This window comes from Dipodomys spectabilis, unplaced genomic scaffold, assembly GCF_019054845.1.
Source record: "Dipodomys spectabilis isolate Male_0828 unplaced genomic scaffold, ASM1905484v1 ptg000171l, whole genome shotgun sequence".
Classification (NCBI taxonomy): domain Eukaryota; kingdom Metazoa; phylum Chordata; class Mammalia; order Rodentia; family Heteromyidae; genus Dipodomys; species Dipodomys spectabilis.
Window position 1 is genome coordinate 516,987 of NW_024870848.1, and position 14,919 is coordinate 531,905.

Consider the following 14,919-nt stretch of genomic DNA (forward strand, 5'->3'; position numbering starts at 1 on the left):
TTCTCCTAGAAGAACAAAATGAAATATTGAAATGATTAATCCAGCTTTCTTTGAGATTTTATGCTGTCTCAGTATCAAAATGTTCTCTAATTCCTGTAACATCCAAGCATAGAATCATAATTTGAAGTTCTCAGTATTTTTAGAAACAAAGGTACATAATAGCTTCCTTCCTGCAGAGACATGTGATGGCAAGTATGATTGATTGTATTATAGTTCTCTTCTTTTTCCTCTTTTCTCAAGTGTTGTATTTCTTGGCATATTTCTCTGTCCTGCATCAGCTTCCTGTAGTTGAGATTTACCTCTACTCTGCAATGTCAACATGGGTCATGTGACTTACTTCAGCTTACAAAAATAAACCAGAAGTGGTCAAAGGGTATTTCTAGGGGAAGATTTCTAATCCATTGTCTGTGTCTAGCAGCTGACTTGTTTTCCCTTAGCCATAAAAATAGCATATTTCTAGAGGTAGACTTCTTTCAATTTATATACTGGAAGAATATAGCATGTGAAATAGAGGCAAAACTCAAATACAGACACACACACACACACACACACAGACACACACACACACACACACACACACATATAAAACAGGCAAAACTAAGATAATATTAGAATAAGATATTAGTTTTTACCATTCTTGTATATGTTTATGATAGTTGACTATAGCACACCAGAATTTAACAAACACTAAAGAAGAACTAAACAAATAGATAACATTTCCTGTTTGATGCTATACATTTTTTTATAAATATGCATTCTCCATGTGATCACTTGTGGGGTTATCTTTTTCTATACATGTGTTTAATCACTATACACCACTGTATCTAATATCCACAATCATAATCCAGACCTTGCCATTGAGATGAGGAAGAAAAAAATGTCTAGATTTCTCCTTCTCATTTCCTCTTCTCCTTTTTCTACTGTGAATTCTCATCCTTTTGCCAAATTCTCCTATTAATAATTTAAGAATGACACATTGTAGATATAAAGCAAAAGGCTTCAAAGCCAGAATTTCATTCTTTCAGAAATACGTGAAGTAAATCAGAGTGGCTCGAAGAAGAATAAAAATATGATTTTTTCCTTGTCTGGCTTCCACTATAGTGTGGGACCATGACTCTAAATATCTAATAAACCATTTGCCTTGGCTAATTTTTTAAAATAGTTTTTTAAAATAAATAGTAATTTTTAAAAAAATGTTAAAAATAATTTTTAAATAAATAGTAATTTGTTGTTTGCTTTTGGCATGCAATAAATAAGACTGCATTAACATTTTGTGAGTTGAGAGGCTAAATGTTATCAGAATCTAAACATAATGAAAAATAAATGATTTTAAGATAAATAGCTGTTAGATACATTTTTAACGTGACATACACACAGAGAAAATTTTTTCTTCTTTTCCTCTCCACACTGACTCAATTTCAATAAGCAGTTCATGCAATTCAAATAACTGTGTTTCAGAAATAGATGACACAAAAAGTTAGAAAAAGAGAACCAGTATTGGGCGGTATAGTCTTTAAAAATAGCTGTCAAGTAAATATTAACCATAATTCCAAAATAATAGCAGTCAAATTCTCTTGAAAAGAGAAGATTTTAAACAGAATGTATAAAAAGTGCCAGTGCCAGCACTGCTTCAGGAGCTGCTCTCTGGGATTTAGATTAATTGCTTTCAGGGACTAAATTTATTTTAGTTATATTTCATAGAAGAAATATGTTGTTCAAATATAATGAAAGGATAACAGTTTATAGTAGAAAGAATGCTACACACTTATTGTGGTAGCAGTGAAATACCTTCTCAAAATATCATCCCCAAATATCTAATTCCTCAAATGTAGATTTGCATTTTATACATATGTATGTATGTATATGTGTATGTATGTATGTATGTATGTATGTATCTATCTATCTATCTATCCATCCATCCATCCATCCATCTATCTATCTATCTATCTATCTATCTATCTATCTATCTATCTATCTATCTATCTATCTATCTATCTATCTATCTATACAAGTTTGTAAAATAATCACCTTTCATTACTCAAGGAGCACAAATTTGAATAATTATCAGATGGGGGATGTATATTCAAATGGGTACTTAAAAGTCCCAGCTGTAGTGGGAAAGGGACATGATTAAGGTAAGAACCCTCAGAATGATGTAAAGATGCTACATTAGAAGATAGAGGAAAAGACAACGACCCAGATTCTGAAGTTTCTAGAAAGCAGAACAAGAAGTAAATGCCGTTTCCACTAGAATCATCTGAAAAGTATTTCACCTCTGTCGGTGGCTCGATTTTAATCTAGTGAGACTTCTTTTAGATTTCTGTCCTTTAGAACTAAAATGATAAATATGTATTATACAAGCCACTTAACTTGTCGAAATTTGACAGATTTGATAGATTAAACCAAGTCAACCACAGCCTTTTACTGATGCAACTACAGGGACACCACATGTCCTAGTTTCTGAGAATAAGAAAAAGTTGCCACTGGCTTTGTATACATGTATGATGTACATACTACTAAAGGCCTTGCATTAATGAAGTCTTGAAATTCTAAATAATATCTAAGTAAGGAGCTCCCTATCTTTATTTTCACATTTGGGGATCACTAATTACTACAGTTATGTAGAAAGCTAAGGTAAGAATATGGAAATGAAATCTGTCTCCTAATATTATAAAGATAATTTATGTCATTTTGAGTTATAGGTTCTAAAGTAATGAACAATAAAGTAAAACAGAAACAGAAACTCAATTTTCTATCCTTCCTAACTTTCCAACAGAAATTAGAGAATCCAGTAAAGATACAAGAATCCCAGAATGGTATAGGATGTTATAAGGTCACTAGATGGTGAAAAAGAAGATAACAAAAATGGGTCCCTTGGAACAATGGGAAACAAAATCTACACCTACAGATTGTGATATAGCTAGAAAATAGTTTCCACTATTCTGTCTTTGATATTTTAGGTTTGTTTACACAGCAACTTTCCTCTCATAGGAAATGACTCATTATTAATACTTAAGAGCTTGCAGCTTATAACCCAGCAACAAATAATGCTTCTAAATGTAAAAAAGAATGATACTAAGAGAAACCAAGTCTACTTGTGTTGCTATAGCTAATAAATAAGAATGATCTTTGGGAATAGTCAAACAATCTTGATCTTTTTCATACCTTTCCTCTTCTCCAACAAGAGAAATCCTAGTCAAGATATGTAAAACATTAATAAAGGATTTTTATTTTTTTATTGTTCACACTAAAGCAAATACACTTTTCCTCTTTGCAAGCCTGATTTTGAAAGAGTCAGACCCTCACAATTATTTTATAGACAAAAGTTTATTGCTTTGGCTCAGCTGTTTTCCTGCCTTTGGGCATTGCTCTCTATTACTTTGGCAACTACACAGAAAAACAAGATGAATCCATTGTGCTTATTTTGAATTGTTCAAAGTCAAGCTGTCTTCAGACAAAGTTTTCTGTTCCCTTCTACACTGCTAATTGAAATTTAAATGATAACAAACGTGATACTTTAATGTACACTTTCATTGAAACCAGTGAAGACAAGAGTGTCTGTTATTGCTTTTTAAAATGTTTTCAAGTATTTTCCTTGGCTCTTTTCATTATTGCCTTTGTTCCAGCCTCTAATCAGGAACAGAGAGTTTCACAAAAAGATCTTTCTAAGGAATAGGATGTTAGTAAAAAAATAGGTGTATAATTAAAGATTTTCATCACTTAAGAGATTGAATAGTTCAGAAGACATTTTGCTATTACTGGTATGGTTCTTAAACTAAGTGAAATGCATGTAAATTTGACAGTTGTTCCAAACAATGATGATGGCTTATACTTTTCTGCTTCAATGAGATGAGTAACTTTACTGTAAATGAAACCTCTGGCAAGATTGGAGGGCATATACATTTTAGGGTAGAAGGGTTAATGGTAGAAAGTCAAGAGAGATTCCATAAACAGCACTGGCTATCACTTATCAGTGAATTATACTTATGACATATAACTATATAAACATACATATGAATTGAGTGAGAAATGTGTGATTTACAAAATTGATTCAATGACAACTAAGGCCACAAAACACTTCCCTACATTTATGTAAACTATTATATCTAGTGAAGATTTAAAGAGTTTTAGAATATATATTTTAACATTTATGTAAAAATATTTATTTTTACCTGTTTATTTTTATTTTTGGAGGTTATGGGGTTTGAAATCTGGGTCTGGACACTTTCTCTCAACTTTTCAGCTCAAAGCTAGTGCTCTACCACTTGAGCCACTGCCAGTTTTTTATTGGCTCATTGGAGATAAGAGCCTCATGGACTTTCCTGCCTAGGCTGGTTTTGAACCATGATTCTCAGCTCTCCGAATCCTTAGTAGCTAGGATTACAAGTATGAACCACTGGCACCTACTTCAGAATTATTTTTACACATTTATGAAGTATGGAGTTGTAATCCCATTCATTTATATCTTGTGTAATGATCAAGCTATATCATATCCAATAGTTTCTGAGACATTTCTCTTTAGTGAGACTGCTCAAAACATTGTCTTTTGGCTATGATGAAATATCTATTCTTAACTATAATCACGTTGCTTCTTATGGTATACAATTAATATATTAACTTTTAGTCATGGAAGTCTGCTAATTAAAGTTATATAAAGTATGAATTGTAAAGAGAAAGAAATTCATGGTTCCATTACTTGTTTTAGGAAAACAATTATGCCTTTTGTTTTCAATTATATTTCTGTGAGAATGTGTAATATTCATTGATTTAACTGTTAAAATTGATAACAGTTACATTATAACAAGTTGATTCAAACTTGTATTTGAAAATTGCACACTTAACACAAATATACTTTCAATTTCTTCTACCACATAATTAAAATAACAGTAAGGCAAAGATTAGTGTTAGCGGCTCTTGTGTAAAATCCTAGAAACTCAGGAGGCTAAGACCTGAAGATTTTAGTTCAATGTCAGTGCAAACAGACAAAAATGTGAAAATTTATCTCCAATTATCCAGCAAAAAGGAGAAGGTGAGGATGTGGCTCAAGGAATAGTGTCATCACCTATGAGCAAAAAGATACAATGGAGACCATTAAACATTGAGTTCAAGCCATAAAAATGGCATATACACAGAAGACAACAATAAAAAGTACTATGAACATCAATAATGATGACAAAATAGTAGAAAAGATCCTGAGAAATGTTGAAATTCATGAGAGGGAAAAATAACAGTCTCATTTGTACAATCTCTTTGTACTAATTTGTGTTGAAACCTGGCTTTTGGGTAACATGTGAAAGAGTAGATTGTATAACCTGACATAGCAGACATTGCCTGTGAATATGCACCATCCCACTCTGCAAAAATTTAAACTCCTTCTTGTTAATTTAAATAAAATCTCATGTTAGAGACTGTTTGATTCACATAGACAAGGGTCTTATTTTGAGGCTTCAAACCAGAGCTTTTGTTTATAACCACTCCTGGTTTACCCCCGTTCACTTGCCTTACTTAGCTAGCACCAAACCAAGTCTTTGAACTAGACCCCACTGCCTTAATCCCTCCCTTTCTCAAGCTACAACTCATTTCACATGCTATCTATGTCTTAGCATTAGTTGTTTTCTTTCTAATCCCCAAAGAAAACTCTTATATTCATGTAAACCCACTATACATAACCTAGTTAGAAAAGGGATTAAATGTTTAGCATTGGCTGATGCTCTCATCTGTAGGTTTGCTCCCTAATAAATCTGTACTGCACTATCAGTTTTTTTCTCCATGGCCTTTGAATGTGACAAATGATTGATTTGGTTTGTTGTAATCCCATTTACCCAGACTTTGATTTGTTGTGCTTCGTGATCTTTGGAAGTTTTGACCTATGCCAAGGGGCCCTCATGTTTCCCCTAACCCTTCCTGTAACATTTTTTAAAGGTATCTGGACTTACATTGAGGTCTTTCATCAATTTGGAATCGATTCTGGTGCAAGGCGATATATAAGGATCTAACTTCAGTTTTCTGTGTACAGCCAATTCTACCAGCACAATTTTTTGAAGAGGCTGTCTTTCTTCCATCCTGTGTTTCTGTCTCTTTTATCAAAGATTATGTGCCTATAGGAGTGGATTCATTTCTGGGTCTTCAATTCTGTTATATTGATGGAATTCTGTGCTTTTATTGGAAAGAATGGCACTACCGCATTCCTGAGGATAAAGAGAGACTGGAAAAATGATATTTATTGAAATAAGACAGATCCAATTAAATATATGTTGCATTGTTTTCCACGTTTGTAATAACTAGAATATGTCCATAAATCTACAAGTTAATCCAGTAGGTAGTAAAAGACAAATAATTATACTTGGACATGATTAACTAACAGCACTCTAAGCATTCACATGGTGAAAACAAGGGAAGCTATTCTGAGGAGAGGATCACAATGACTCAATAACTATGTGCATATGACCATATTGCAACGAACTCTAAGAATCAATCATGCATGTGAAATACATATATCTGTATATAATTTTAATAGATGTCATAAAATAGCCGATTTCCCTCTTATCTCAAAGCAAAATTCTAAGTTATACAAGATAGCTGGGGTAGAGCTCAGTTGGAGGACTATAATAATATGTACAAAACCAGGTGTTCAGTCTCTAAGAACGCATAATAACTTAATAAATGGTAATAATAAAATAATTACTAGAAATAAATCCTTTCATGTTAGAGAGGCCTAAATCCTAAATCAGTATGCAAATTACTCTCAATTCTTGTATTCAATGACATGAAACTACAAGAATAAAAAGGAAATAGTTTTCCCTTTCTATCCTTTCCTTTAGTTTTCTGTCTTCTTCTCTTTTTTCCTTTGGCACTACTGGTGCTTGAAGTTGCTAAGGCTCTGACCACTTTAGATTATTTTTCAGATGAGGTCTTACTTTTTAGCCAAGCCTCTCTTGAGCAATAATCTCTTTCCTATGGCTTCCACAAATGTGAGATAACAGGGAAATTACACTATATCTAGCTTTCTTTGTTTTTGTAGTTTCTCACGATTTTTTTTTGTCATAACTGGCCCTGGATTTCAGTGTTCTAAAGTTTTGCCTTCTAATTAGCAAGGTACATTTCATTCCAAGTTTGGACTCAGAATATTTTTCAATGTAAATATTCAATATTGACTTCTATTTTCTGTATATCTTTACATTCTATTGAGGTTAGTATGATTCTTTATGATGTTATAATAAGAACACAGAGAAATCCCTTGAATATTTTCCCAGTTTTTTTAAATATTTATAGGTATGATATGGTAAGTCGGATATTAATATTTCACAAGTACCTTCTGCAAATTTCAGTTGTTTTAATTATTTTGTGCAATATTAAGTCCAATATAATTTTATCAACTCTATATTAATATATCATATTTACAGATACGTTTCTTTACCAAAAATGTGTCTGTCCCATGTTTCCCTTTTATAATTAAACCCACTACTTCTCTTTGTCCCATCCAAAACCTGTTTCATACTGGAAACCAACATATTTTTTTTGCTCCGACTTCTAGATCATGCAATAAATACGCTTTTAAGATTGCCATCAAATCTATGGTAGATTATTGCCAGTTGTTGTATGCCTTCATATTGTATTGTATTCCCACGAGTTGCCTTTGGTTCTGTCATTATAGAATGTAGCATAATTCGTTTGCCATCACCCAAAGAAACCCTGAACTGATTTCCATTTCTTTGACTAGAGGAAATTATGCTGCTATAAACCTCTGTGTTTTGGCCGTTGGGTGAATGTAACATATTATTTCCATGAGACGAAGACTGAAGAGCTCAATTCCTGTGCTATACTGTGGGTGGTTGCATATTTCATATTCTAGGAAACTGTCAAAATGTTTTCAAAAGTAGCTTTCCCATTTGACATTCCTGCCAACATCCAGTTTCTCTGTTTCTTGATCGCATTTAGTATGGACATTATTGTATTATGTGAAGTAATTCTCATACATGTTTTATGATGTCATGTTAATTTTAATGTGCATTCATTTGATTACCGATGATTATTTTCTTGTGCTTATTTTTCACAAGAGGTATTTTGATGTTGTCTAATTGATTTTTTTAACATTAGGTTTTGAGAGTTCTATGTAGACTCTAGATTTGAGTCAGTCTTCAGATACAGGATTTGTAATTATTTTATCCTTACTATGGGCATGTTTCATCATCATCATCATTATCATCATCATCATCATCACTATTAGTATTACTACTATTACTTTTTTACATGTATGTATGGTCCTGGGGATTGAACTCAGGGCCCCTGAGATTTGTTGCATTTTGTTAACAATTTACCATTTGAGTCATGCCTCAGTTCTACATTTTTTACTGATTAAGCAGAGATAAGATTCTCAGGAACTTTATTTTGTGGGCTGCCTTCAAACAGCAATACTCAAATCACAGCCTTCCAAGTAGCTAGGATGTGATACATGAGCCACCGGCTCCAAACTTCTTTTCACTACTTGTATATGAGATTTTACAGACTAAATTATTTTAAACTTTTATTGAGTTTCACTATATCAAGTTTTCCTTTCCTATAATTTTAATGCCATATTTAAGTATGCTTCATCTCCAAAATTGTCAAGACATCTTCCTTTACTTTATATTTACATCACTTTTTTGTTTTATATGCCACCTTCAAAACCTGCTTTAAGATAATATTTGAAAAAATTGTTATATTTAAGTCAGCATTCACTTTTTAATTCTCCCCAATACTGTCTAATCTATCACCACTATTAAAGAGAATGTCATTCCACAAGAGATTGGTTTTACACTTTTATAAAATATTCCTTGATAATATTTATGTGGCTCTAATCTGGTGCCCTAGATACCCATTGAGCTATATAATCTTTCCTCTACAAATATGACAATTTTACACTAATAGCTTTAATATTGGACAGAGAAATATATTCCAGTTTATATTCCTTTGTCAATGAATCAAAGAATGTTGGTCAGGTGTTTTAAGAAATTGTCAAAAACTTATAAATAAAATTGTGAAGCTGGGTGCTGATGGCTCATGCTTATAATCCTTACTGCATAGGAGGCTGAGATCTGAGGATTGTGGTTCAAGTCCAGCTGGAATGGGAATGTCTGTGAGACTCTTATAACCAATTAACCACGAGAAATCTAGAAGTGGCAAAGTTGCTCAAGGGGTAGAGCACTCACTTTGAGGTGAAGAGCTGAGGCACATTACCCAGGCCCAGATTTTAAGCCCCAAGAATGACCCAAAAAAAAAGGGAGGGGGGGAGGAAGCGGGAGACAATATGCATCCTCCAATCCATAAAAATTGTATCTCTCTACTTATATAGAATTTAGTCTTTATATTCAGCATGGTATAATTTTCAATGATGGTGGGTGAACAAAACTGAAATATATTTTGATGATGTGTGGAGATAACACAAATATATTCACAGAAAACCATTGAAAAATAAAGGACTATGGGAATGGAGAAAGACAGAAACAGGTTAATCAGGCCCTTGATAAATATGTGAGTGTGCAAAATATTTCAATACGATTTCTTCGTAAAATTAATATACACCAATTAATAAATATCTTCCAGAGGCATTGGTACTCAAGTATGACATAAGGGATAAATACAGATTCTGTAGTGAAATGAAACAATGATAGATGAGAAAATACATAATTATAATAATTGTGTAAACAAACTAAGAAATTTAGTCAACAGTCGGTGGGCTCATGGCTTATTAGAATAGAATGCCATTGGTGTCTAAGATAATACTAAAATTTTAGACTTGAGCCTATATTTAAGACGGCTTAATGCTAAAGTCAATAAAGGACATGTTTGGCAAATAAAGTAAAATGATAGCTTACGGAAAAATGAAAATATTAATATACATATATGTCTATATACATGTATGTATACATCTGTATATTCATTTATGTGTATACATATATAGTTATTTGTATATATACACATATAAGTATAAATATATGCATACGTACACATAGTATGCATACATAAACGCTTATTTAAAGAGACTTGAATCAGAAATATATTAAGAGCATATTAATGCCAATGAAAAACATTACCTTCCTCACTAAGTCATCAAAAAGTCCAAATACATATCCCTGTAATAATATATCAACAACCACATAACATATGGAAAGAACATAACATACCTAGACATTGCATACATATAGAGATTAGTGGAAATAAACAAATCCTCAAAGAAACAACTACCCAATAAATAAGTGGGCTCAAGACTTAAAGAGAAACTTCTCTGACGAAGAAAGAAGGATGGTCAATAGACACATAAAGAAATGCTCAACCTCCGTAGCAATAAAAGAAATGTAAATAAAAGAAATGTAAATCAAAACAATATTAAGATACCACCTCACCCTAGTTAGAATGGCAAAAATCAAGAAAACTAATAACAATAGATGCTGGAGGGAGTGTAAACTTGTTCAACCACTTTGGAAAGTAGTATGGAGGTTCCTCAAAAGACTCCACATAGAGCTCCCCTATGACCCAGCAATCCCACTTTTGGGCATTTACCCAAATGTTCACAAACAAGACCACACTAAAGCTACCAGCACAACTATGTTTATTGCAGTATTATTTACTATAGCTAAGATATGGAACCAACCCAGATGCCCCTCAGTAGATGAATGGATCAAGAAAATGTGGTATAAGTACACAATGGAATTCTATGCCTCCATCAAAAAGAATGCCATTGCCCCATTTGTTAGGAAATGGAAATACTTGGAAAAAATTATATTAAGTGAAGTAAGCCAGGCCCAAAGAAACATAGATCCCATGGTTTCCCTCATTTGCAAAAGTTAGTATAGGTATGAGTCCAGCAGAAAAGATCAGATAAGATGATGTTAGGAAAATGAACCCTAAGATATGTATTTAAATGTTTTTTTCCTTTCATGCATTTGTTTCTAATGCATGTATGTGATTATTTCTTTGTTGCTTTGTATGTCCCTCCCCGACAGTATAACCCCTGCTTTCACTGTATTTGATGTCGGTTTAATTTGTGGAGGGGAAGGGGAAAAACAAGTCGTTTAAATAAGGATACAGGTGGACCTGTTGCAACAATGAGAAGTACAAGTTGTCATGTCGAAAACGAACTTTACAACTTTGGTGGAGATGTGGAGGGAGGTTTGGTTGGGGGGAGGAAGGCTTGGAAGGGATAGGAAGGGAAAACAAAGGAGGAGGCTACAATGCTTGATAAGAAATGTACTCATTATCTTGCCCATGTAATTGTAACCCCTCTGTACAGTTTTTTCACAATAAAGAAAAGATACAACAAGATAGGTCTGCACAACCACTATGTAGAAATTGGAATCCTTATACATTGGTGTTTAGCACTTAAAATGATATAGTCAGTTTTTAAACATACTGACAATCTTTAAGATATTATACATATAGTTGTTCTATTATCCAGCATTTTGAATCATAATTTTATATACAAAACAGATTTCAACACATGCCCAATGGGACACATGTACAAGAATATACATAGCAAAACCTTTTACAATATAAAATAAAATATTGAAATGCCCATTGAGTACGTTATACAATTATACACATGCGTACAAAACAATATTGTCTATCCTTGAGAAAAATTTACATGAATTTACTTGGGAAACACTAATATTATATGGGAGAAATGGATAAAATAAACTTCATTTTCTAATTGAATTAGCTTTTTAAAATTGGCACATCTGTAGTAGTAGACTATGAAGTAATGATTGGTCAATGGGTGGTAGGTTGAAATGATGACAGGAAGTAACTACTAATAAGTATTGGAGTATTTTGAGAGGGTTGTGATGATAAAATGTTCTAGAACTCAAGGTGATGTTCATAGTCCATATCGAACTTTCTATAAATCATTGTACTTTATCGAAGAATTACAGTTTGCATTTGCATTAACCTTAGGAAAATTTTAGAATAGTAGTGGGTGAATCTGAGTGATATTTTAGAAATTAAAATCACCGAATTCTGTAATGCATAAGTTTCATACGTTGATGAATCAATAAAATATGATCTGTTGCATATCCTCTAAGTGACTATATATGATATTGTGAGTCAGTGAATATTCTACAAAATTATGCAAATTGAGGGATGAGTTAGGATTGAGAAGGATGAGGGAAAATGATGATCAAGATACATTGTACTGGGCTGGGAATGTGGCTTAGTGATAGACTTAGTAGTAGTGTGAAGCCCTCGGTTTTATTCCTCAGTACTACATAAACAAAAAATTCTGGAATTGGCACTGTGATACAAGTTGTAGAGTGCTAGCCTGAGGAAAAGAATCTCAAGGACATTGCCCATTGTCAAGACTCTAAGTTCAAGACCCAGGACTGGCCAAAAAAAAAAAAAAAAAAAGGAAGCATTGTATTAAGACAGGCACTAGTGCTTCATGCCTGTAATCCTAAATACTCAGGAGGGTGAGGATTGAGGTTTGAAGCCATCCCAGGCAGGAAAGTCTGTGAGATTCTTATCTCCAGTTAAATCTCAGAAAAATCTGAAAGTGCTACTGTTCCTCCAGTAATAGAGTTCTAGTGTTCATCCAAAAGAGCTTAGGGGCAGCGCCCAGACCCAGAGTTCAAAACTCATGAGAGAAAAAAGAAAAACAAAATAACTCACTAAACACTATTTATAAACTGCATGGTCAAACAGCAACCCCCAATCTCGTACTTAAAGTTAATTAAAAATATGATTAGAATAAAATACAAGTCATTTTAGGAACAAAATATAGAAGAATTCAAAGGTTGTTTACAGGAGCAAAGTAAATTTTTTGCCTCTTGTTGAAGTACATGTGATATTTTAAAGTTGATTTGCCCTACCTTCATATTAATTTAATCAATCATTTCATTACGGCGATGTTGGTCAGATTTTTTTCCAGTAAATCTTATCCCTTATAATAAATGAGAGCATGCTATGTCAGTCTCCTATTAATATGACAAAATATTTTATAAAACCAACCTAAAAGGAAGACAGATTAATCTTGGCTTCTGATTTTATACATTTCAGTTTATATTTCTTATCCTCATTGCTTTGGGTGGGTGGTGGCACAGTACCCCATATCAGGAACATGCGATGGAGTATGTGAATTTATGGAAGCGAGGAAGTAAAGAAGAGGAGGAATACGAGTGGGAGAGGGAGAAAAAAGAGGAGGAGGAGAGGTAGAGGAAGAAGGAAAGGGAGAAGGAGACAGAGAAGAAAAAGAAGGAAGAGGAGGAAAGGACTTTGATTTTATTTTCCTCATTGATCACAAGTCCTCAGTTACTAAATCTCTACAACTGTGTCGACTTGAAAATGTTCACCACCTCTTTATGGCAGCATAGTGAAAACTAATTATTAATCTCAATCCTTTATGATTTCACATTTAATTTCTAGAGTGGTGGGTAGATATTTCTGTACAATTGTGATAACTTCTGTTCCTAAATATTTACTTGAATTAATCAGAGGAGATATTTGGCTTGGAGTTGGTTAGGTTATACAATTGCTGGAGAGACCAATGAAATATTTTGAGTGCAAATACATTTTATTTAACAGATAAGGAAGTGTCAAGATATTTCATTTTTTATCTTCAAAAATGACTATTACATCTAACTCATAATGGCTTGAATTATTCATAATTTTATGGCATTTTTATTCAAGTTTTTTTCATCTATAGTGAGGTTCATTCTTTCAAGTTGAAGAAAAATGAATACTATCACTTATATAGAGAGTAGGTATAATATGAATTTCCTGCTATTCAACAATAAGTTATATTCAGAACTATAGGAATAATTGGATAAGTCATGTAATATCTTGCTTTAGTTATCTCATATTTAGATTGATTCAATTTCTAAAAATCAGTGTTGACATAAAATACATGAAATTAACCTCTGAAATGAATTGGTACTTGAACCTCAGAAATACATGACCAGTACCTAAGATTTCTGCGTACTCAAGAATTATATGAATCTACATTTTTATGTCAAAAAATTTCAGGGTAAAAAGAATAGAAAATCATGTAGCCACAATAGATAAAATTTAATGTTAATGACAAATTGCTTCATTCAGCCTGACAGAGCCTATTGATTTTACCTTACATGAGACATTTGATTAATGTTCCTTTTGTAGCTTTTGAACAATAAAGTATTTCAATTTGTCCAAAGATTCTGTCATTTAAACCTTCGAGTGTATATTTTTTCATAAAAATGAAAAGTATTTTTCCACAGTGCAGGTTCACATTTAATAACTAAATAAATATCTAAATGTTAATTTGTTAAATTGACCTCTGGAATTCAAATAACAAGAAATTTGTTTTATTTTTAGATATATTATATCTAAAAGCTTCTAATCCTGGGTACTCTGGAAGCTGTGGTTAAAAGCCAGCCTTGGCAAGAAATTTTGTGAGACACATCTCAATCACACAGAGAGAGAGAAAGAGAGAGAGAGAGAGAGAGAGAGAGAGAGAGAGAGAGAGAGAGAGAGAGAGAGAGAGAGAGAGAAAGCCAGAAGTGGAGTTGTGGATCAAATGTTAGGACACTATCCTTGAGTGAATAAAACTAAGGGATAGGCCTTGAGTTCAAATTACAAGAGCAAAACACACACACGCACACACACACACACACACATACACAGAGAGACACGTACAATATTATGTCTAAATTCTTATTTTAGTTTGAAGAAATAAACAATATCACGAAAAGTAATATTTGTTACATATACTGCAACTTTTGTGAAGTGGTTTTTAGTAAAATTTGTTTTAAGATATAGCATAGGTTATTAAAATTAATGTTAATCTAGTTAATAGTCATAATTCCTCATAACACCTTGGAGTACAACATTTGGTATTTCTTCTATAGTCTTAAGAAGTATTCTGAGTAAATGAAAGAAAGGAAGAATGGAAGAAAGAAAGAAAGAAAGAAAGAA